This window comes from Grampus griseus, assembly GCF_964374135.1.
Source record: "Grampus griseus genome assembly, chromosome: 6".
NCBI classification, from domain to species: Eukaryota; Metazoa; Chordata; class Mammalia; order Artiodactyla; family Delphinidae; genus Grampus; species Grampus griseus.
Window position 1 is genome coordinate 104,834,256 of NC_139000.1, and position 21,461 is coordinate 104,855,716.

Consider the following 21,461-nt stretch of genomic DNA (forward strand, 5'->3'; position numbering starts at 1 on the left):
TTTATTGTAGTATAGTTAGTTTCTACTGTACAGCAAAATGAATCAGCTATACGTATACATACATCCCCTCGTTTTTGGATTTCCTTCCCATTTAGGTCACTGCCGTGCATTAAGTAGAGTTCCCTGTGCTATACAGTAGGTTCTGATTAGTTGTCTATTTTATACATAGTATCATAGTGTATACTATTTTATACATAGTATCATAGTGTATATGATACACTATGTGTATATGTGCCAATCTCCCAATTCCTCCCACCCCCTGCCCCACTTTCCCCCTTGGTATCCATTCATTTGTTCTCAATATCTGTGTCTCTATTTCTGCTTTGCAAATAAGATCATCTATGCTTACAGTTCTTTCTTGACATCCTTGCCAACACTTTTTGCTCTGCAGTAGGAGCTGTGAGAGAAAGAAACTTGAGTTTTCTTCATTTGTATTAAAATACTTCATTATCTCTGCAGGAAATGATCAGAGAAGGAATATATGACAGCTCTGCTTAGAGTGTTTTTTTCAATCAATTAGAAATTGCAGCTGACTCCCATCCGTGTTTAGGAAAGAGGTCTCAGTTAGAGGGAGGAGTCGAGGTGCAGCCTTAAGAGAGGAGCGTAGCTGGGGACGGGGAGACTCCCAGTGGCATGGCCGTGATGCTGGTCATCCTACCAGGCTAAGGTGAAGGCAACAGAATTGGTGCCTCCTGTGTCTCTTGGTTTTGCATCGTCTTCATCTTCTGGCTCAGAGTCTTTAGGAAACATACCGCTGCTCCACCTCTAAAGATCCCTCTTCCTTTGCTGTTCTGCAATTGCCCAGTGACCTGGAATGTTCATGTCCTCCAAAGTCATGCTGAATAATACTGCTAGAGTTTAAGAAAGTATTGTTATGAAGTATTTCAAGTATTCAGAAAAGCGTAAAGAATATCATGTACTCACAATTTAGTTTTGCCAAATATTAACATTTTGCCTTTCTGTTCCAGTTCCTTTTTTTAAATAAAAAATACAGATGTAGCTGAAACTCCGCTGTGTACCTCTTCCCAGTTTCACTCCCCTCCCTCCCTCCCTTCCGGAGGCCACCACTGTCCTGAATTATCATTACAATGCGTGCTTTCATCCTGTCCCTTGCTGCCTGTAAGTGCTTGGATAAGCACCCTTACACACGGTGCTCTGAGGCACATTCTTGTACCCGTGTCCTTGTACACGTGTGCAGGAGTGTCTCTGGGATGTTGCTGGCCGTCGTGATTGCGCACTGACATGGCCACATTTCTCTCCAGGATGGTTGTACCAGTTGATGTTGTGTATAACAGCTTCTCCTTCTCCACGGCCTTAGTCGTGCTTACTGCGGTCTGACTTAAAATTTATTGCTAATCTGATGAATGTGAAGTGGTGTCTCGCAGTTGTTTGTATTTTCCTGATTACTATCGAGATTGAGCATCTTTTCATGTGTTTATTGGCCATTTGTGTTTCCTCTTTGTTGAATTGTCTGTTCACATTCTTTGCTTTTGCGTCTGTTGTGTTGTCATTTTTCTCACTGGTTGAAGTAGTTCATTGTGTATTCTGTTTACTTAACCTTTACCAGTCACTTACCATGCAGAGGTCTTCTCCAAGTCCCTTGCTTATCTTTTACTTTGTTTATGGCATATTTTGATGTACAGACAAGTTTAATTTTAATGTAGTCAACTCTTTTGCAATTTTTATTATTCGTGCTTTTGAGTCTTATTTTAAAAACAATTTCCCAACTTCAAAATCATGTGTATATTTTCCTCTATTTTCTGTCTAAAATTTTCTAAAAATTTGATTTTCACATTAAGCATGGGATCCATCTAGAATTAATTCTGTCATTGCTGTAAGGTAGGGATCCATTTTTCTTTTCCTTCCACATAGATAATCAACTGGTCCAGCCCCTTTACTGTATAGTCTTTTCTTTCTCCACTGGTTGGTTATGTCTGTCTGATACCAAGTTTCCATAGAGTCAGGGATTTGCTTGGGGCTTCTTTGGTCGATCTAGTTATCTATTCCTGGGCTAAAATCACACTGTCTAAATACTATAACTTTTCATGTACGTCTTGATGTCTCATAGGGAGAGGTGGCCTCCCTCGTTTTTCTTTTTTCAAAATTATTTTTTGTTATTCTTAGTTCTTCCATATGGATTTTAGAATCAGCTTATCTAGTACTTTAAAAACACTAATCAATACTTGATCTTGATCTTTCCTGGGCTTCATCTAGACCACCATGCTTCTGTTTGCTTAAACACTGTAACAGTATCCTTCCTGGTAAACTTTCACAACAGCTTCTAATTCCTATGTTCACAGGTCAGTTAACACAGGTTACATTTTTCTTTTTAAAAGTAATTGTGGAAAAATATATATAACGAAATTTGCCATCTTAAGCGTTTTAAGTGTGTGACTCAGAACTAAATACATAATGTTGTGCATGCATCATCATTATGGCAAAACTCTGTAATCATTAAGCAATAATTTCCTATTCCTCCCTTCCACCAGCCCCTGGCAACTACCATTCTACTTTCTGTCTGTATGAATTTGCCTTTTTTAGGTTTCTCATAAAAGTATAATCATACAATGTTGTCCTTTTGTGTCTGGCTTTTTTCCCTTAGTATGGTGTTTTCAAGGTTCATTCATGTTGTAGCCTGTATCCGAACTCCATTCCTTTTTAAGGATGAATCATATTCCATTATATGGATACCACATTTTGTTTATCCATTCATCTCATGTTGAACATTTGGGCTCTTTCCCCCTTTTGACTATTGTGAATGATGCTACAATAAACATAGGTGTACAAGTATTTGTATAATTCTTGTTTTCATTTCTCTTGGGTATTTATATAGGAGTAGAATTGCTGGGTTATGTGCTAATTCTATGTTTAACTTCTTGAGGAATTGCCAAGCTGTTTTTCACAGCGGATGCACCACTTTATATCCCCACCAGCAATGTCTGAGGGTTCCAGTTTCTCTACGTCCTCTCCAACACCTGTTATTTCTATATTTTTTATTATAGCCATCCTAGCGGGTGTGAAGTGGTATCTCACTGTGGTTTGCTTTGCAGTTCCCTAATAATTAATGATGTTGAGCATCTTTTCATGTGCTTATTTATCTTCTTTAGAGAAATGTCTATTCAAGTCCTTTGCTCCTCTCCTCCTTGCCCCTGCTTTTAGAGCAGTTTTAAGTTTACAGCAAAATTGAGTGGAAAGTACAGAGAATTTCCATATAACGCGCCCCCCCCACCCATGCACAACCTCTCCCACAGTCAACAACCCACACCAGAGAGGTACATGTATTACAGTCGATAAACCTATATTGACAAATCATTATCACCCAAAGTCGATAGTTTACATTAGGGTTCATTCTTGTATACACTCTGTGGGTTTTGACAAATGTATAATGACACGTATCCACCATTATAGTAGTACATAGAATAGTTCACTGCCCTAAAAATCTTCTGTGCTCCACCTACTTAGTCCTCCCTCCCCTTTCATTCCCCCCTTTGCCCATTTTAAAATCACGTTGTTTGTTTTTGTGTTGTTGAGCTTTAGGAGTTCTTTATGTATTCTGTATTTCAGACTCTTATTGTATATATGATTTGCAAATATTTTCTCCCATTTTGTGTGTTGTCTTTTCACTCTCTTGATAGTGTCCTTTGGTGCACAGAAATTTTTAATTTGCATGAAGTCCCTTTTATCTATTTTTTCTTGTGTTGTCTGTGCTTTTGGTGTCATGTTTAAGAAACCATTGTCAAATCCAAGGCTATGCAAATTTGTCCTTAGATTTTCTTCTAAGAATTTTATAGTATTAGCTCTAAATTTAGGTCTTTGGTTCATTTTGAGTTAATTTTTGTATATGGTATAAGACAAGGGTCGACTTCATTCTTTTGCATGTGGATATTTCGTTTTCCTAGTACCATTTATGGAAGAGATTGTTGTTTCCCTATTGATTGGTCTTGACACCCTTGTCGAAATCAATTGACCATAGATGTGGAGGTTTATTTATGAACTGTAAATTTTATTCCATTGCTCTATATGTCTGTTCTTATGCCAGTACCACAGTTTTGATTACTGTAGCTTTTTAATAAGTTTTGAAATCAGGCAGCGTGAGTCCTCCAACTTTGTCCTTCTTTTGCAAGATTATTTTGGCTATTCTGGGTCCCTTGAAATACCATATGAACTTCAGCATGGAGTTTTCATTTCTGCATAAAACACCTTGGGATTTTCATAGAGATAGTCTTGACTCTGTATGTTCATGTGGGTAGTATTGTCATCTTAACAACATTAACTCTTTCAGTCTGTGAACATGGGATGTCTTTTCATTTATTTAGAATTTCTTTCAGCAATGTAATATATATTTTTCACTTAGCACATTTATGTTGGTTGTTTGCTGATAGTAGGAAGATAGCAGCATATCTCTGGAATACAGATAAGAGGCTTGAGATGTAGAGTCTTATAAATTTTACCTATAAATGGAGAAAGCAACATAATATTTATTTTTAGTATCAGAATTGGTTTCCCTAGTCATGATCTTTTAGGATCTTTGAATAAGGAAAAAAAAAAAGATAGAAATGTCTGGGTTACAGATTCTCCGGAGATTCTGTTGACCTCATCATGCTTAGTAGGTCACAATGAGATTAGTTTACCCTATGTTGAATTTGACTCAAAAAAAGAAAATTCAGGAAGAGTTTATTGTTGAATACATGTTCAAAATGGCAATATCTTTTCTAATTTCATCTTCTATCATCATATTCACATTACAGTCTATATCATATAACAATTCAGGGCAAAATACTTTAAGTGTTTGACTTACTGAATTCCTGTCTTCTTTCGGACCCTAATTTAGTCATAATCCTTCAAACATTCAAATTTACTGGCACATGACACATACCCCTCCCCTCCCCATCAAGTTCAACAATATTCTGGGGAGATTACTTAAGTTACTCAAATTTTACTAAAATTTTACTAAAAAATTTGAGAATTAACATTCTCAAATTTTCTGTCTCTTTAAATACAGAGTCTGGCTGTACTCCGTCCCAAGGAAGAATGACTCCATACCTTTTCCTTTAGATAATGGTCTGCATCAAAACAGTGCTTAATAAGGAAAACAGAGAACAGTTATTTAATCAGTTCTTTCAGGCTTAGAGGAAAAAATGGCATATCTTTGGGAGCCAAAGTAAGGTTGGAAGAGGGATGCAGATTTAGCCTCCTGGCCCTCTGCACTCCACTTGCATTTGTATATTGACCTTTGTAAGGTTAGCACGAGTCCTCTAATATTAGCATATATTGAAGTCCCTTAGCATCTTGGCATTTAACAATCTGTCACCTGATTTAATCTTCACAATACGTCTGCAAGATAAATACTATTATGCCTGTTTTATAAGAAACTCAGCCTCAGAGGGATTGGATAACTTGCCATGGTCATGCAGAGAGTAAGTGACAGGGCTGGATTCAAACCAGAGCTGTCTGGTTCCAAAACCCATGCTCTCGTCTTGTCATTTTCCTAGTCTTGGCTTCATTAATCTTATCTTTTGGTACTAAAAGTCCTTCTCTCTTCAATAGGTATTTGGCAAAAAAGGACCCAGGCATCATATTTCTCTTTCTACTATGTACAAAATGATTCAAAATGGGGTCATAATTGGGTTCTGAACCAGGACAGTTGTAGATGGAGGGAAAGGGACTAAGTGGAGAGTTGCTATTGCCCAGAAACAATAGGAGTTGGTTGGCCAGAGTTGGTGAGCAGGAGTAGGGTGTGTCAAAATGAGTCAGGATTCAGGTTCATTGAGAACCACATTGCTTTTTTATATAGTAAATGTACTCATTTCAGAGAAGCACCTGCCATTAAAAATGGCATTTTCTCTGAGGCATTCTAGACCCTTGTCGTTTATAATCAGAAGGCCGGGACACATAACAGTTTGGATTTTGCTAACAACAGTCTTGAATTGTGTGTGCCCTAAGGCTGGTGTATAGGAGGGAAGCTCTTGGCTCTGAGAGCACCCAGCCTCTTCAAATCGCTGCAGCTTTGCTGCATAAAAACTTAAACATATGATTCCCGTAAAGGTCTGAAATGACATTTACATTTTTCAGTTTTACCTTGTTCCTTTTTATTGGAGTGTAGTAGCCCTCTCTTACTTTGCTTATTTATTTTGGTCTGTTTGGCACTCCCTGCGTTCTGAGAACCGCTGCTCCTCCACTTCAACCACGTGATTCAGCTGGAGCTGCCATGTTCTTACAGCTGATTGGCCTAGGGCGGACACCTGACCTTCACTGGCCAATCAAAGACTCTTCTCAGGAGTTTTGAACTTACAACCAGAAAAAGCTTGAGGAATTCCTTTCCAGTGGTGGTTCTTGAACTCTTAATGGTCACGTTCCCTGCCATGTGGGAAGGCAATGAAAATGGCTTGCAGTGGGACGCATAAATGAGAGATGGGCAGAGTCCTGATGTATGTGTCCTGGGTCTTGTTTTTAGGGAAGCTTACTGCATCTCTGTCTTCCTAGATTTGGTTGTTCAACCATTCCTTGAATTCTGTCCTCCAGCACACTTCCGTTTCTGTCATTTGGGTTTCTATGATTTACAGTCAAAAGAGTCCTGCCTAAAGGTGGGGTGTTTTGGACAATAGAGCTGTTCCCAAGTTTGGGGCTCAGGAAGGCTTTAGGATAGATTCCTTGCAAATATCAAGGTCTACTATGTTTTTTTCCAAGCGTTGAGGGTTTGCATCTAACTTTACTGACGGTCATTTATTTTTTATTTTTTTTAACATCTTTATTGGGGTATAATTGCCTTACAATGGTGTGTTTGTTAGTTTCTGCTTTATAACAAAGTGAATCAGTTATACATATACATATGTTCCCATGTCTCTTCCCTCTTGCATCTTCCTCCCTCCCACCCTCTCTATCCCACCCCTCCAGGCGGTCACAAAGCACCGAGCTGATATCACTGTGCTATGCGGCTGCTTCCCACTAGCTATCTACCTTACGTTTGGTAGTGTATATATGTCTATGCCTCTCTCTCTCTCTCTCTCTCTCTCTCTCTGTCTCTCTGTCTCTCTGTCTCTCTCTGTCTCTCTCTGTCTCTCTCTCTCTGTCTCTCTCTGTCTCTCTCTGTCTCTCTCGCTCTGTCTCGCTCTGTCTCTCGCTCGCTCGCTCGCTTGCTTTGACTGACGGTCATTTAAATAAAACTGTTAAATGGTGAGAAACAGCCTCAGCTACGCCCAAACCTACTCAAGTAATTTGAATGTTAGCTTACTTTCCCCAGGACTACTAAGGACCTGAGAAAAAAATTGGCCAAGTTTCAAAATGTATTTGTTAAGTTTCTGAGATGAATAGGACCGTCATCAACGTTTGGGTTTAGAAAGTGGAGGGAGGAAAGTGCTTTGACTTGCAGGATATCGAGTTTCAAATCCCAGGAGAGGAAGACAGTGGGAAGGCGCTGGCTCTCAGCTGGAGAGCGTATGACTAATGGAGACATCTTTTTTTTTTTTTTTTTTTTTTTGCGGTACGCGGGCCTCTCACTGTTGTGGCCTCTCCCGTTGCGGAGCACAGGCTCTGGACGCAGGCTCAGCGGCCATGCCACGGGCCCAGCCGCTCCGCGGCATGTGGGATCTTCCCGGACCGGGGCACGAACCCGTGTCCCCTGCATCGGCAGGCGAACGGAGACATCTCTTTAATGACTGGACTTTCCTGCCCTGGAACCGTGGACAGTTCCACTCTGCCCAGCCTGACTAGGTGGGTCACACTGACCTACTGTCAGGTGACAACTTCAGCACTGTAGGAGGTTTAAAAAAATTATAGTATTCTTACACTTACTGTTTACAGCTATAAAATTCTTATGCTGCCCATCTCAATTTCCTTTATCTTTCAGAGTTTCAGGACTACGTAAGAATAGTGGTTTGGTTTTTAATATATACATCTCTCCCATTGTATGTAATAGTTTTTGGCTTTTAAGAGTAATCTATACTCATTAAAAAAAAATTGGAACGCACATCAAAGTATAAATAGCAGGAGAAAAAGGTCACCCATGATTACACAACTTGAAGCTGGCCGCATTCACGTTTGGGCAGTTTTCTCGGTGGTATCTTGGGGGAGTATTTTCCAAGCTTGACTTGGCAACCGGCCAGGTATCTGTCCCAACTCTTTGACCTCCTGCACTTCACTCCTCTCTTAATAGAAGTTAACTTAATTGACCTGCCCTCCCCCTTCTGCCCCCCCATAGTAAAAATTAAAGGCAGCTGCTGGAGGATTCTGGTAACTGGTGAGGATGGCGGGTCGTGAGCATCCTGACCAGCAGCGGAGGTGGGGAGGAGGGGGCTCTGGGCTGTGGTGAAGGAGACGCACCTGGCAGGGAGGCATTTCAGCTGGGCAGAGGCTCAGAAGCCCTGGGACGTGATGGCACTTGCGCAAACAGCGCAATGCGGCCAGCGCATAAGCTGTGTGCTCTGTGCTCTCTCAGTTTCCCAGCTGTTTGCAGAGCTGCCCAAAGCTTAAGTCGAAACTCCACCCAGGGCCAGGAGGATTCCTGCAGAAACCAGCTTCCTCCTCGTTCTGCTCCGCCTTGTTGAGGGATGTTTTTTCATTATTCTCTTCTTAATTGTTAATAGGAAGACATTCACGTGGTTCAGAATACACCTGTGCAGTTTAGACGGCAAGTCTTACTCCTGCCCTGAGATCTTCCAGCCACTTTTCACCTTCCTGTAACTCACTGCAGGTAATCAGCTTTTAGTTTTTGTGTGTATTCATCCAGACTTTACTTATGAATATTAAAGCAAATACAAATATATTCTGTATTCCCATTTTCCCCTTCTTGAAAACAAAATGATGCATTGTATACACATTTTCTGTGCCTTGCTGGGATTTTTCCCCCCACTTATCTTGGAGACTTTGAAAAATATCTGTGCATTGAAAGCTTCCTCATGCATTTTTATACTTTCAAAATTTTCCATTGGATATATGTAGCATAATTTATTTAACCAGTCCTCTGTTCAAGGGTATTTGAGTTCTTTCCAATCTTTTGTTATTTTGAATAATGCTGCAACGAGTAACTTTGTATATATGTTACTTTTTAAGTATGGTGGAAGGATAAATTCCCATTAGTCATATTACTGGGTCAAAGGAGGTATGCAGTTGTAATTTTGATCTCAGTGCCCACATTCCTTCCCCAGGGGCTTGTACCAATTTATCCTTCTGCTGGGAAAGTATGAGAGTACTTGTTTCTCTTGGGGGATTATTACATACTGTTTACATGTTACTTTGAATTGTTCTTCAGTTGTTTTAATTTGGATGTTGTCCTCCCAATTAGATGGCAACTTTATTGAGAGCAAGGGCCAAACATTTTATTGCTTTTGAATTATCCACATTTATAAATAACATAATATGGTACCCTAGGAGCACAATAAATTTGTTTCCAGTGTAATTTGGGAGAATAAGCCAATTAAACCTTAATGATAAAAAGATTTCTATACTTGGCTAGAGTTCAACTGAACTGATTTCTCCCTGCCAAAGGAAAACTATTATGAGGTCTTGTTTCAAGTAATTATGGAATGAGTCTTGAGTTGAGGTGTTACTGCAGGTTCACTTGCTTACACATGGTCTTCTCTCCCGGATCTGAGAGTCGTTTTACCATATTCAATCTGGTGATGCCTTGGCATCAGCCAGGCTAATTGGGTGCCTGTCCTGTCACTCCTTTTCCTCTACGTGTGACAGTGCCTGCCTGCCCCACAGTAAGCGGGAGAACAAAGAGTTGCTTTTAAACTTTTTTTATCTACTGCACATGTAAACATTGCGTCATTATAATTTAGTCTACCTACATCCTAGTAGCAAAAATGTACTAATTTTCCTCCCAGTTTCTATTATGTTGGATCCCCCCATATGTATTATCCTGTACTGGTGTCCAGTGGTCTTCCAATTTTTTGCTTGCATGTCCTCCAGAGGAATGTTGTAAAATTAAGCTTACTCTCACACATTTACAGTCTATATCTAAAATTGTATTACAAGTTTAAATAGTTTGTAAGGATATATTTACAGTATATTGTCAGTATTGACTTTAAAAAGTAATTGTTCACTATACATGTATGCATATGTATGTGTACATGCGTATGTTAAGCTCTTATACACACAGAAGATATTTATCCATCATACTAAGGAAATATCCCTCTATTCCTATGTTTTTTCATTTCAAGTTTTTTTTCTTCTTTCAATTTTAATGGGGCAGGTTTCCCTCTCTTTATTTGCTTGTTTTTTTTCAACATACAAAAAAAACTGTCAATTTAAAGTGTAGGATATGATAAATTTTGGCTATTGTATATAATTGCATAATCTCACCACAAAATACATTCATGTTGAGGCTTTATTATCATATATATATGATATATACATATAAAATATAAATTGGTTCCAGGACTCCCCTGCAGATACCAAAATCTAAAGATGCTCAAGTCCCTTATATAAAATGGTATCATAGTTGCATATAACCTATTCACATACCCCCTTATACTTTAAATCATCTCTAGATTACTTATAATACCTCACACAATGTAAATACTATGCAAATAGTTGCAAATACAATGTAAATGATATGTAAATAGTTGCCAGTGTGCAGCAAATTCAAGTTTTGCTTTCTGGAATTTTTTTTCTTTTTTTTGGTGTATTTTCAGTCTGCGGTTGGTTGAATCCACAGATGTAAATCTGAAGATATGGAAGGCTGACTATGTGTGTATATATCCAGATGTGTGCATACATATGTATGTGTGACATACACATTCAGAACTGTTACATGATTCTTTTAAATGTATACAGAGGAATCTAATAGTGTTTGATACCCACCATCATCCACTAAAACAATACAGGGACAAGCTTTCCTTTAAACATCATACATTTTATTCAATATATCATTCCTTTTTTCCCCTGAATTTGAACTTCCATTCCACTTCCCACAGAAACTTTTCTTTTTTTCTTTTTTTAATAAATTTATTTATTTATTTTCATTTTTGGCTGTGTTGGGTCCTCATTGCTGCATGCGCGCTTTCTCTAGTTGCATCGAGCGGGGACTACTCTTCATTGTGGTGCGCAGGCTTCTCGTTGTGGTGGCTTCTCTTGTTGCGCAGCACGGGCTCTAGGCACGTGGGCTCAGTAGTTGCGGCACACGGGCTCAGTAGTTGTGGCACACGAGCTTAGTTGCTCCGCGGCATGTGGGATCTTCCCGGACCAGGGCTCGAACCCATGTCCCCTGCACTGGCAGGTGGATTCTTAACCACTGTGCCACCAGGGAAGTCCAAGACTTTTCTTATGCATATTTTTATGCTTGAAATCTTTTACTGGTCACCTTATTATTTATTAATAAATAAAAATATATTAATATCAATACATATTACAATACCTTGATATTAATATATTTTTATTTCCTGTAACCTTACTTCCTATGACCATTGAGAAATTTCTTCTGATAAAGCTATCATTGTAATTATTAGTAATACACCTGGTCAAAACAGCAATCAGCAATCTGTAGGAGCTTCCCTGGTGATGCAGTGGTTAAGAATCTGCCTGCCAATGCAGGGGACATGGGTTTCAGCCCTGGTCTGGGAAGATCCCCCCATGCCGTGGAGCAACTAAGCCCATGTGCCACAACTACTGAGCCTGCATGCCACAACTACTGAAGCCCATGCACCTAGAGCCCGTGCTCCGCAACAAGAGAAGCCACTGCAGTGAGAAGCCTGCACACCACAATGAAGAGTAGCCCCAGCTCGCCGAAAACAGAGAAAGCCCACATGCAGCAATGAAGACCCCACACAGCCAAAAATAAATAAATAAAATAAATAAATTTATTTAAAAAATTATTTAAAATAAACAGCAATCTGTATTTCAAATTAGTAAATATAAAGTTAGATTTTAGTGGATATACATCCCTTAATGAGCGTGATGGGCTTTTTACCACAGTTAGTTTATGTATCTGGGTTTGGTTGTTACTCTTTGCTAGAATGGATCAAAGGTCACTATCAATTCTATTTCTCAATGAACGTGCAGAAGAATCTTGTTCATATAAAAAGTAGGTGGGGGCTTCCCTGGTGGCGCAGTGGTTGAGAGTCCACCTACCGATGTAGGGGACGTGGGTTCGTGCCCCGGTGCGGGAGGATCCCACGTTCCGCGGAGCGGGTGGGCCCGTGAGTCATGGCCGCTGAGCCTGCGCGTCGGGAGCCTGTGCTCCTCAGCGGGAGAGGCCACAGCAGTGAGAGGCCCGATTACTGCAACAACAACAACAAAAAAAAGTAGGTGGGAATGGAAAGCATTTTGTTACAGCTCAGTTAATTCTTTGAACTCATTCTGAGCCCCAAATCCTACATTGATCTGTCATCAAAAATTATTTTTCATGTTCTATCGGTTTGCAACTCTACTAGGCCTCCTTCAGTTCTGTTGAAACCTCCTGACTTGCACAAGCACGCTTTACTCTGTCCTTACAGTAATTTGTTGCCTCTGCACCAGCACTGGTTTTTCCCATCCTCTTTCTGTTTGGTGCCTAGGGAAACATTCGCTAGTAAGATTAGGATGGGTGAGAGATGTCCTCTGCTTTTATGACATGGAAGAAGGAATACTGGGGAAAGGAAGAATTTGTTCATCACAGGTAGGATCTCTAGCAGATACATGGTTGAATTTATCTTAAATATCTGGAAATTGATTCTCTAAAACTGATGGCAGCAATGAAGACCCAATGCAGCCAAAAATAAATAAATAAAATAAATTAAAAAAAAAAAATACCAGTGAGTCCTTGACCTGGTGTTAGCTTAGTCATCTATCTTATTATTTTTTATTTAACATATTTGTTGGAGTATAATTGTTTTACAATGGTGTGTTAGTTTCTGCTTTATAACAAAGTGAATCAGCTATACACATACATATACCCCCATATCTCCTCCCTCTTGCGTCTCCCTCCCACCCTCCCTATCCCACCCCTCTAGGTGGTCACAGAGCACCGACCTGATCTCCCTGTGCTATGTGGCTGCTTCCCACTAGCTATCTATTCTACATTTGGTAGTGTATATATGTCCATGCCACTCTCTCACTTCATCCCAGCTTACTCTTCCCCCTCCTCGTGTCCTCAGGTCCGTTCTCTACGTCTGCGTCTTTATTCCTGGCCTGCCCCTAGGTTCTTCACAACCTTTTTTTTTTTTCGATTCCATATATATGTGTTAGCATACGGTATTTGTTTTTCTCTTTCTGACTTACTTCACTCTGTATGACAGACTCTAGGTCCATCCACCTCACTACAAATAACTCAATTTCATTTCTTTTTATGGCTGAGTAATATTCCATTGTATATATGTGCCACATCTTCTTTATCCATTCATCTGTCGATGGCCACTTCGGTTGCTTCCATGTCCTGGCTATTGTAAACAGACCTGCAATGAACACTGTGGTACATGACTCCTTTTGAATTATGGTTTTCTCAGGGTATATGCCCAGTAGTGGAATTGCTGAATCCTATGGTAGTTCTATTTTTAGTTTTTTAAGGAACCTCTATACTGTTCTCCATAGTGGCTGTATCAATTTACATTCCCACCAACGTGCAAGAGGGTTCCCTTCTCTCCACACCCTCTCCAGCATTTATTGTTTGTAGATTTTTTGATGATGGCCATTCTGACTGGTGTGAGGTGAAACCTCATTGTAGTTTTGATTTGCATTTCTCTAATGATTAGTGATGTTGAGCATCCTTTCATGTCTTTGTTGGCCATCTGTATATCTTCTTTGGAGAAATGTGTATTTAGGTCTTCTGCCCATTTTGGATTGGGTTGTTTGTTTTTTTGATATTGAGTTGCATGAGCTGCTTGTAAATTTTGGAGATTAATCCTTTGTCAGTTTCTTCATTTGCAAATATTTTCTCCCATTCTGAGGGTTGTCTTTTGGTCTTGTTTATGGTTTCCTTTGCTGTGCAAACGCTTTTAAGTTTCATTAGGTCCCATTTATTTATTTTTGTTTTTATTTCCATTTCTCTAGGAGGTGGGTCAAAAGGATCTTGCTGTGATTTATGTCATAGAGTGTTCTGCCTATGCTTTCCTCTAAGAGTTTCATAGTGTCTGGCCTTACATTTAGGTCTTAATCCATTTTGAGTTTATTTTTGTGTATGGTGTTAAGGAGTGTTCTAGTTTCATTCTTTTACATGTAGATGTCCAGTTTTCCCAGCACCACTTATTGAAGAGGGTATCTTTTCTCCATTGTACATTCTTGCCTCCTTTATCAGAGATATGGTGATCATATGTGCATGAGTTTATCTCTGGGCTTTCTATCCTGTTCCATTGATCTATATTTCTATTTTTGTGCCAGTACCATACTGTCTTGATTACTGTAGCTTTGTAGTATAGTCTGAAGTCAGGGTGTCTGATTCCTGCAGCTCTGTTTTTTTCCCTCAAGACTGCTTTGGCTATTCGGGGTCTTTTGTGTTTCCATAAAAATTGTGAAATTGTTTCTCTAGTTCTGTGGAAAATGCCATTGGTAGTTTGATAGGACTTGCATTGAATCTGTAGATTGCTTTGGGTAGTATAGTCATTTTCACAATGTTGATTCTTCCAATCCAAGAACATGGTATACATCTGTTTGTATCCTCTTTAATTTCTTTCATCAGTGTCTTATAGTTTTCTGCATACAGGTCTTTGTCTCCTTAGGTAGGTTTATTCCTAGGTATTTTATTCTTTTTGTTGCAGTGGTAAATGGGAGTGTTTCCTTAATTTCTCTTTTAGGTTTTTCATCATTAGTGTATAGGAATGCAAGAGATTTCTATGTATTAATTTTGTATCCTGCTACTTTACCATATTCATTGATTAGCTCTAGTAGTTTTCTGGTAGCCTCTTTAGGATTTTCTGTGTATAGTATCATGTTATCTGCAAACAGTGACAGCTTTACTTCTTCTTTTCCCATTTGGATTCCTTTTATTTCTTTATCTTCTCTGATTGCTGTGGCTAAAACATCCAAAACTATGTTGAATAACAATGGTGAAGAGTGGACAACCTTGCTCGTTCCTGATCTTAGTGGAGATGGTTTCAGTTTTTCACCATTGAGAACGATGTTGGCTGTGCGTGTCATATATGGCCTTTATTATGTTGAGGTACGTTCCCTCTGTGCCTACTTTCTGGAGGGTTTTTATAATAAATGGGTGTTGAGTTTTGTCAAAAGCTTTTTCTGCATCTATTGAGATGATCATGTGGTTTTTCTCCTTCATTTTGTTAATATGGTTTATCACACTGATTGATTTGCATATACTGAAGAATCCTTGCATTCCTGGGATAAACCCCACTTGATCATGGTGTATGATCCTTTTAATGTGTTACTGGATTCTGTTTGCTAGTATTTTGTTGAGGATTTTTGCATCTATGTTTATCAGTGATATTGTCCTGTAGTTTTCTCTGTGACATATTTTTCTGGTTTTGGTATCAGGGTGATGGTGGCCTCGTAGAATGAGTTTGGGAGTGTTCCTCCCTCTGCTATATTTTGGAAGAGTTTGAGAAGGATAGGTGTTAGCGCTTCTCTAAATGTTTGATAGAATTCGCCTGTGAGGCCATCTGGTCCTAGCCTTTTGTTTGTTGGAAGATTTTAAATCACAGTTTCAATTTCAGTGCTTGTGATTGGTCTGTTTATATTTTCCATTTCTTCCTGGTTCAGTCTCGGAAGGTTGTGCTTTTCTAAGAATTTGTCCATTTCTTCCAGGTGGTCCATTTTATTGGAATATAGTTGCTTGTAGTAATCTCTCATGATCCTTTGTATTTCTGCAGTGTCAGTTGTTACTTCTCCTTTTTCATTTCTAATTCTATTGAGTCTTCTCCCCTTTTTTCTTGATGAGTCTGGCTAGTGCTTTACCAATTTTGTTTATCTTCTCAAAGAACCAGCTTTTAGTTTTATTGATCTTTGCTATCGTTTCCTTCATTTTTTTTCGTTTATTTCTGATCTGATCTTTATGATTTCTTTCCTTCTGCTGTCTTTGGGGTTTTTTTTGGTTCTTCTTTCTCTAATTGCTTTAGGTGTAAGGTTAGGTTGTTTATTTGAGATGTTTCTTGTTTCTTGAGGTAGGATTGTATTGCTATAAATTTCCTCTTAGAACTGTTTTTGCTGCATCCCATAGGTTTTGGGTCATCGTGTTTTCATTGTCATTTGTTTCTAGGTACTTTTTGATTTCCTCTTTGATTTCTTCAGTGATCTCTTGGCTATTTAGTAGTGTATTGTTTAGCCTTCATGTGTTTGTATTTTTTACAGGTTTTCTTCCTGTTATTGATATCTAGTCTCATAGCATTGTGGTCAGAAAAGATACCTGATACGATTTCAATTTTCTTAAATTTACCACGGCTTGATTTGTGACCCAAGATATGATCTATCCTGGAAAATGTTCTATGAGCACTTGAGAAGAAAGTGTATTCTGTTGTTTTTGGATGGAATGTCCTATAAATATCAATTAAGTCCATCTTTTTAAATGTATCATTTAAAGCTTGTGTTTCCTTATTTACTTTCATTTTGGATGATTTGTCCATTGGTGAAAGTGGGGCGTTAAAGTCCCCTATTGTGATTGTGTTACTGTTGATTTCCCTTTTTATGGCTGTTAGCATTTGCCTTATGTATTGAGGTGCTCCTACGTTGGGTGCATAAATATTTACAATTGTTATATTTTCTTCTTGGAATGATCCCTTGATCATTAAGTAGTGTCCTTCTTTGTCTCCTGTAATAGTCTTTGTTTTAAAGTCTATTTTGTCTGATATGAGAATTGCTATTCCAGCTTTCTTTTGATTTCCATTTGCATTGAATATCTTTTTCTATCCCCTCACTTTCAGTCTGTATGTGTCCCTAGGTCTGAAGTGGGTCTCTTGTAGACAGCATATATATGGGTCTTGTTTTTGTAACCATTTAGACAGTCTGTGTCTTTTGGTTGATGCATTTAATCCATTTATGTTTAAGGTAATTATTGATATGTATGTTCCTATGACCATTTTCTTAATTGTTTTGGGTTTGTTATTGTAGGTCTTTTCCATCTCTTGTGTTTCCTGCCTAGAGAAGTTCCTTTAGCATTTGTTGTAAAGCTGGTTTGGTTGTGCTGAATTCTCTTAGCTTTTGCTTGTCTGTAAAGGTTTTAATTTCTCTGTCGAATCTGAATGAGATCCTCGCTGGGTAGAGTAATCTTAGTTGTAGGTTTTTCCCTTTCATCACTTTAAATATGTCCTGCCACTCCCTTCTGGCTTGCAGAGTTTCTGCTGAAAGATCAGCTGTTAACCTTATGGGGATTCCCTTGTATGTTATCTGTTGTTTTTCCCTTGTTGCTTTTAATATTTTTTCTTTGGATTTAATTTTTGATAGTTTGATTAATATGTGTCTTGGTGTGTTTCTCCTTGGATTTATCCCGCAGGGGACTCTCTGTGCTTCCTGGACTTGATTGACTATTTCCTTTCCCATATCAGGGAAGTTTTCAACTACAATCTCTTCAAATATTTTCTCAGTCCCTTTCTTTTCCTCTTCTTCTTCTGGGACCCCTATAATTCGAAGGTTGGTGCGTTTCATGTTGTCCAGAGGTCTCTGAGACTGTCCTCAGTTCTTTTCATTCTTTTTTCTTTATTCTGCATTGCAGTAGTTATTTCCACTATTTTATCTTCCAGGTCACTTATCCGTTCTTCTGCCTCAGTTACTCTGCTGTTGATTCCTTCTAGAGAATATTTATTTCATTTATTGTGCTGTTCATCAGTTTGTTTGCTCTTTAGTTCTTCTACGTCCTTGTTAATCGTTTCTTGTATTTTCTCCATTCTAGCTCCAAGATTTTGGATCATCTTTACTATCATTACTCTGAATTCTTTTTCAGGTAGACTGCCTCTTTCCTCTTCGTTTGTTTGATCTGGTGGGTTTTTACCTTGCTCTTTCATCTGCTGTGTGCTTCTCTGTCTTCTCATTTTGCTTAACTTACTGTGTTTGGGGTCTCCTTTCCACAGGCTGCAGGTTTGTAATCCCATTGTTTTTTGTGTCTGCCCCCAGTGGCTAAGGTTGGTTCAGTGGGTTGTGTAGGCTTCCTGGTGGAGGGGACTGGTGCCTGTGCTCTGGTGGATGAGGCTGGATCTTGTCTTTCTGGTGGGCAGGACCACGTCTGGCGGTGTGTTTTGGGGTGTCTGTGGCCTTATTATGATTTTAGGCAGTCTCTCTGCTAACGGGTGGGGTTGTGTTCCTGTCTTGCTACTTGTTTGGCATAGGGTGTCCAGCACTGAAGCTTGCTGGTCGTTGAATGGAGCTGGGTCTTAGCATTGAGATGGAGGTCTCTGGGAGAGCTTTCGCCATTTGATATTATGTGCAGCTGGGAGGTCTCTGGTGGACCAATTGTCCTGAACTCGGCTCTCCCACCTCAGAGGCACAGGGCTGACATCCGGCTGGAGCATCAAGACCCTGCCAGCCACATGGCTCAGAAGAAAAGGGAGAAATAAATAAATAAAAAAAATAAAATAAAATAAAGTTATTAAAAAATAAAAAAATTATTAAAAATAAAAAAAGTATTAAAAGAAAGAAAGAAGACAGCAACCTAACCAAAAAACAAATCCACCAATGATAACAAGCACTAAAAACTACTAAAAAAGAAAAAAAACAGGACAGGCAAAACCCTAGGCCAAATGGTAAAAGCAAAACTATACAGACAAAATCACACAAAGTCCACCGCCACAATTTTGGGATGATTCATTGTTTATTCAGGTATTCCAGAGATGCAGGGTGCATCAAGTTGATTTTGAGGATTTAATCCGCTGTTCCTGAGTCTGCATGGAGAGATTTCCCTTTCTCTTCTCTGTTCGCACAGCTTCTGGGGTTCAGCTTTGGATTGGCTCCGTCTCTCCATGTAGGTCACCTGAGGGCGTCTGTTCCCACTCAGACAGGACGGGGTTAAAGGAGCGGCTGATTCGGGGGCTCTGGCTCACTCAGGCCGGGGGGAGGTAGGGGTACGGAATGTGGGGCGAGCCTGTGGCGGCAGAGGCCGGTGTGACATTGAACCAGCCTGAGGCGCGCCGTGCGTTCTCCCGGGGAAGTTGTCCCTGGATCCTGGGACCCTGGCAGTGGCGGGCTGCACAGGCTGCCCGGAAGTGGGTTGTGGATAGTGACCTGTGCTCGCACACAGGCTTCTTGGTGGCGGCAGCAGCAGCCTTAGCATCTCATGTCCGTCTCTGGGGTCAGCGCTTTTAGGCACGGCTCACGCCTGTCTCTGGAGCTCCTTTAAGCAGCGCTCTTAATCTCCTCTCCTCGCGCACCAGCAAACAAAGAGGGAAGAAAAAGTCTCTTGCCACTTCGGCAGGTCCAGACTTTTCCCCGGACTCCCTCCCGTCTAGCCGTGGCGCACCAGCCCCCTACAGGCTGTGTTCACGCCGCCAACCCCAGTCCTCTCCCGGCGCTCCGACCGAGCCTCAGCTCCCAGCCCCGCCCGCCCCAGCGGGTGAGCAGACAAGCCTCTCGGGCTGCTGAGTGCCGGTCGGCACCGATCCTCTGTGCGGGAATCTCCCTGCTTTGCCCTCCGCACCCCTGTTGCTGTGCTCTCCTCCGCGGCTCTGAAGCTTCCCCCCCTCCGCCACCCGCAGTCTCAGCCCACGAAGGGGCTTCGTAGTGTGTGGAAACCTTTCCTCCTTCACAGCTCCCTCCCAGTGGTGCAGGTCCCATCCCTATTCTTTTGTCTCTGTTTTTTCTTTTTTCTTTTGCCCTACCCAAGTACGTGGGGAGTTTCTTGCCTTTTGGGAGGTCTGAGGTCTTCTGCCAGCGTTCAGTAGATGTTCTGTAGGAGTTGTTCCATGTGTAGTTGTATTTCTGATGTATTTGTGGGGAGGAAGGTGATCTCCGCGTCTTACTCCTCCGCCATCTTTAAAGTCTCCCCAGTCGTCTATCTTAGCACTGTCAACAAATCCATTTAAATGGATTCTCAAAGCTGATACTCAGTAAAAGTAAAATTACATTTTATAGCATCTGTCTTCTTGTTTAAGCCGTGGATATTTTCAGGAGAGTGAGTTTGACAGTATGCATTATGCATGTGATAGATATGTACCTAAAACAGATACAGTGTTATATGTGAATTATACCTCAATCAGAAAATAAAATCATGACAGATGTTCTGTTGAGTGCTAGAAAAACAGCTCACCATGAAGCTCAAAAAACAGTTTGGTGAAATTTGGTGGAAATAGAGTTTCTGGGGAAAAAAAAAGAAGAAGTAAAATAGTCAGTTCCCTAAGTCTGCTATAAATTTATGAATATGGGCTTTTCTAGGGATGCTTGCAAAACAGGCAGAAGCCAAATAAGTAAGCTGAAGGGCTTTAATGCCAAAATATGAGTGTTTATTTTGTGGAAGGAGCTAGCTGCACGCTTTCACGTCGATAGTCAACACCTCCATCTGTGATAGAACGACCATTTGTAAAGATGCAGTTGATGAACAGTTGATGAGAGAATGAGCGAAGAGAAGTGAACCAGGATTTGGCTGAGTGCCGCAGTCTGTTCAGGTGCTATAACAGAATACCATAGACTGCGGCTTATAAACATCAGACATTTATCTCTCATAGTTCTTGAGGCTGGAACGTCCAAGATCAAGGCAGATTTAGTGTCTCTGAGAGCCCACTTCCACATTGATGCTGTAATCTCATGGCAGAAGGGGACAAGGGATCTTTCTGGGGTCTCTCTTTTTTTTTTTTTTAACGTCTTTATTGGGGTATAATTGCTTTACAATGGTGTGTTGCTTTCTGCCCCGTAACAAAGTGAATCAGTTATACATATACATATGTTCCCATTATCTCTTCCCTCTTGTGTCTCCCTCCCTCCCCCCTCCCTATCCCACCCCTCCAGGCGGTCACAAAGCACCGAGCCGATATCCCTGTGCCATGCGGCTGCTTCCCACTAGCTATCTACCTTACGTTTGTTAGTGTGTATATGTCCATGACTCTCTCTCGCCCTGTCACAGCTCACCCTTCCCCCTCCCCATATTCTCAAGTCCGTTCTCCAGTAGGTCTGTGTCTTTATTCCTGTCTTACCCCTAGGTTCTTCATGACATTTTTGGGGTCTCTTTTTATAAAGGCAGTAATCCATTCATGGGGGCCTCACCCTCATGACCTAATCACCTCCCAAAGACCCCACCTAATGCAGTCACAATGGGGATTAGGTTTCAGCGTATGCCTTTTAGGAGGGGACACAAACATTCAGTCTATAGCAGTGTGCCTAGGTAGCTTAAACAACAGAGATATATTTTCTCACAATTCTGGAGACTGGAAGTTGGCTATTAGAATGCTGGCATTGTTAAGTTCTGGTAAGAGCTTTCTTCCTGCCTTGCAGGCAACTGTCTTCTCATTGTGTGCTCACGTGGCCTTTCCTCAGTGAGTGGACCTGGAGAGAGAGAGAGGTGTCTCTCTCGTATTCCCTCTCTCTCTCTCTCTTTTTTTTTTTTTGGCCCTGCAGCATGTGGGATCTTAGTTCCCCAACCAGGGATCGAACCCATGCCCCCTGCATTGGAAGTGCGGAGCCTT

The 21,461-nt window shown here is 40.5% G+C and overlaps 1 protein-coding gene across 1 annotated transcript in view; it reads left to right on the forward strand.

The window, feature by feature from the left end:
• EXTL3 (exostosin like glycosyltransferase 3) overlaps positions 1-21,461 on the forward strand; it is a 125,870-nt gene that overhangs the window by 18,780 nt on the left and 85,629 nt on the right. Inside the window, exon 2 of the mRNA XM_082656977.1 lies at positions 8,583-8,689. The gene's annotated coding sequence lies outside the window, so the exon portion shown is untranslated. The remainder of the gene's footprint in view (positions 1-8,582; positions 8,690-21,461) is intronic.